The sequence below is a fragment of the Chelonoidis abingdonii genome, chromosome 3 (assembly GCF_003597395.2).
Source record: "Chelonoidis abingdonii isolate Lonesome George chromosome 3, CheloAbing_2.0, whole genome shotgun sequence".
Taxonomy (NCBI): domain Eukaryota; kingdom Metazoa; phylum Chordata; order Testudines; family Testudinidae; genus Chelonoidis; species Chelonoidis abingdonii.
In genome coordinates this window covers 52,300,874-52,305,130 of record NC_133771.1, presented here as the reverse complement: position 1 = coordinate 52,305,130, position 4,257 = coordinate 52,300,874, and the positions used below count along the sequence as shown (strand labels likewise).

The following is a 4,257-nucleotide window of genomic DNA, read 5'->3' as shown; positions in this document are numbered from 1 at the left end:
TTGTTCCTTCACATTCATGCATTCTTTATTAATTCATCACACAAATAGAGGGATAACTGCCAAGGTAGCCCGGGAGGGGTAGGGAAGGAGAGAAGGACGAAGGCACACTGCACTTTAAAACTTCAAAATTTATTGAATGCCAGCCTTCTGTTGCTTGGGCAATCCTCTAGGGTGGAGTGGCTGGGTGGCCGGAGGTGGCCCATCACATTCTTGGGCGTCTGGGTGACGAGACTATGGAACTTCAGGAGGAGGGCTGTTGGCTACACAGGGCCTGTAGCGGCAGTCTGTGCTCCTGCTGCCTTTCCTGCAGCTCAACCATACGCTGGAGCATATGAGTTTGATGCTCCAGCAGCCTGAGCATTGACTCCTGCCTTCTGTCAGCAAGCTTACGCCACCAATCATCTTCAGCCTGCCACCTCTCCTCACGTTCATACTGTGCTTTCCTGCACTCTGACATTGTCTCCCTCCACTCATTCTGCTGTGCTCTGTCAATGTGAGAGGACAGCGTGAGCTCAGAGAACACTTCATCCCAAGTGCATTTTTTTGCCTTCTAATATTCGCTAGAGAAAGATATGCAGCTGGTGGGGGGAAAAATGGAAGAGTGGTAGTTAAAAAGACACATTTTATAGAACAATGGGTACACTCTTTCACGGTAAACCTTGCTGTTAACATTACATAGCACATGTGCTTTTGTTACAAGGTCTTATTTTGCCTCTTATTGAGGGTATGTCGGTTTGGTGTGAGAGATCACTCACATAGGGCCGGGCAACAGAATTCGGCTTGCAGGCAGCCATGGTAAGCCACAGTTTTTTGGCTTCTTTAAGCTTCATAATGTGAGAATGGTTTTAAATAGCAGTGCCCTCATTTCCCATACCAAGCAGCTGTTGGGTTGGCCATTTAAAAGGAGGGGCTGCAGTTTCTGGGTTAACGTGTAGCACAAACCCAACTAACCCCTCAACACACACCCAATTCTCTGGGATGATGGCTTCACCCCCCCTCCTTTCCCCTCCCCTCCCCTCCTCACCGTGTGGCTAACAGTGGGGAACATTTCTGTTCAGCCACAGGCAAACAGCCCAGCAGGAACGGGCACTTCTGAATGTCCGCTTAATAAAACCTTCCTATTTCAACCAGGTGACCATGAATGATATCACTTTCCTGAGGATAACACATAAAGAACAGATGTTGTTTGAATGCCAGCAAACACAGGGACTATACGCCACAATTCTTTGTTCTGCAATGATTCCGGACTACATGCTACTGGCCTAGCATGATAAAGTGTCCTACCATGGAGGACAGAATAGGGCTGCCTGTCCCAAAAACCTTTTGTAAAGGCTTAGGGAGTACATCCAGGAGAGCTTTATGGAGATGTCCCTGGAGGATTTCCACTCCATCCCCACACACGTTAACAGACTTTTCCAGCAGCTGTACTGGCCGTGACTGCCAGGGCAAATTAATCATTAAACACGCTTGGTTTTAAACCATGTATAATATTTACAAAGGTACACTCACCAGAGGTCCCTTCTCCGCCTTGAGGGTCCGGGAGCCCACCTTGGGTGGGTTCGGGAGGTACTGGCTCCAGGTCCACAGTGAGAAACAGATCCTGGCGGTTGAGGAAACTGGTTTCTCCACTTCCTTACTGTGAGGTATCTTCAGCCTCCTCATCATCTTCCTCATCCCAAAACCCACTTCTGTGTTGCATTCTGCTCCATTGATGGAGTCAAAGCACAGGGTTGAGGTAGTGGTGGTTGCACCCCCAGAATGGCATGCGGCTCATCATAGAAGCGGCATGTTTGGGGCTGTGACCTGGAGCGGACATTTCCCTCTCTGGTTTTTTGGTAGGCTTGCCTGAGCTCCTTAATTTTCACGTGGCACTGCTGCTAGTCCCTGTTATAGCCTCTGTCTTTCATGCACTTGGAGATTTTTTCAAATATTTTGGCATTTCGTTTACTGGAATGGAGTTCAGCTAGCATGGATTCATCTCCCCATACAGCGATCAGATCCCATTTCCCCCTTTCAGTCCTTGCTGGAGCTCTTTAATGATTCTGGGACTCCATGGTCACCTCTGCTGATGAGCTCTGCATGGTCACCTGTGCTGATCAGATCGCCACGCTGGCCAAACAGGAAATGAAATTCAAAAGTTTGCAGGACTCTTCCTGTCTACCTGGCCAGTGCATCTGAGTTGAGAGCGCTGTCCAGAGCGGTCATAATGGAGCACTCTAGGATAGCTCCCAGAGGCCAATATCGTCATATTGCATCCACACTACCCCAAATTCGACCCGGCAAGGCCGATTTCAGCGCTAATCCCCTTATCGTGAGTGGAGTAAAGAAATCGATTTTAAGAGCCCTTTAAGTTGAAAAAAAGGGCTTCGTCGTGTGGACGGCTGCAGGGTTAAATCAAGGTAACGCCGCTAAATTCAACCTAAAATCATAGTGTAGACCAGACCAGAGAAATGACTCGGGGGAAAGTCTCCTTGGCTCGCTGCCTTCTCTGTTTCTTGGCTGTTTCTGCTCACACACACAAACCCCTTCATCAAAACTGCTACACCCACATAGCTCTGTTTTTGACCAGCCTTGCATGTGGCCTGTGGTTTGTGTGGTGGCTTCTATTGTTTAAGGTATCTTACTCCAAGAAGGAGCTCAACTGCTTCTGACATTTATCCTGAATGAAGGGCAGGTGTCATGCCCCCCAACTTCAATGAGGTTTCATCCAGATTCCATCATAACAGTATTCTTTCCAATTATTGATAAAGATGTTTAATAGCACTGGGTCAAAAAAAAACACACCCTGGCAGAACCTCAACTAGAAACATCACTTTTGGGGATCATTCCATTTAGAATGACTAAGATCTGTCAGTTCTGATCCACTTAGTATGTGCAGTATTGATTTTCTGTTAAGCTAAATGTTTTAGTAATAATGTCATGCAGTACTAACTCCAATGCCTTAGCAAAGGTTGTCAGTTACCCTCATCAGATAGACTTAAAATCTCATACAAAAAAAAATCAAATTCAGAGATTCCAAGGCCAGAAGGGATGATTGTGATCATTTAGTCTGACCTCCTGCATAGCACAGACCATAGAACTTCCTCAAAATAATGCCTTATCTTTTAGAACAACATCCAATCTTAATTTAAAAATTGTCACTGATGGAGAATCCACCATGACCTTTGGTAAATTGTTCTAACAGTTAATTACTCTCACCATTAAACATTTCTTATTTCCAATCTGAATTTGTCTAGCTCCAGCCTTCCAGTCATTGTATCACGTTATACCTTTTTCTAATAGATTGAGGAGTCCATTATTAAATATTTGTTCTATGTGTACATACTTATAGACTATAATCAAGTGACCCATTATCTTTTTCTTTGGTAAGCTAAATAGATTGCCTTCTTAGAGTCTTATCATTTACTATAAAGCATTTTAACCCTTTAATCATTCTCGTGGCCCTTCTCTGAGACCTCTCCAATTTATCAACATCCTTGAATTATGGGCACTAGAACTGAACACAGTATTGCAGCAGCGGTAACGCTAGTGCCAAATACAGAGGTAAAATAACTTCTCTACTCCTATTTGAGACTCCTTCATTTATACCTCCAAGGATCTTTTGGCCATGGTGTCACATTGGGAATTCATAGTCAGCTGATTATCTGCTGTGACCCCCAAATCCTTTTCAGAGTCACTGTTTCCCAGGCTAGAGTTCACCGTTCTGTAAGTATGGTGTGATGTTATCTGATTAAAATATGACCCTATAGAGCACTGTTGCAACCATTGTTATATAGTTGCAACAAATCTTGTACAAAGGTTGTCAAATAAGGTGTCTATGGAAGGTTATGGTTTGCTGAATATGATTATGCTATTTGTATGCATGTATCATTTTTGTATTTGAAGTTATGAGTATTGGCTCTATACCTGGATTTTAAATGTTTGCTACTGGAGTAAAGCCCACAAGGTATTTAGCCTGCACATCTTGGAGGGACTATTCAAATTAAGTGGCTCATCAAGGAACACTCAACTGACAATGGACCAAGGGAAACACCCATCTACACTGAATGGACTGTCCTGTTAAAGTTCTGTCTGGGGTATAGGTAATGATTTCCTGCAATGACAGCAAAATTATGCAAGAACATGTAACTTGCCCATGTGATTCCAAACCCCATCTTGTCACCTGTGATTTTCCACTAGCTATACTGAGGGCTCTCTTTGAAACAATGAGTTTTCCTCCACATGGCAAAAGCTATAAAAGCCCCAGGAAACACCTCC

General features: G+C 44.4%; 1 pseudogene; it reads right to left on the bottom strand.

Annotated features, from left to right (window-relative positions):
* On the bottom strand, positions 1 to 2,855 carry LOC142046517 (uncharacterized; annotated as a pseudogene).
* Positions 2,856 to 4,257: the final 1,402 nt, after the last annotated feature.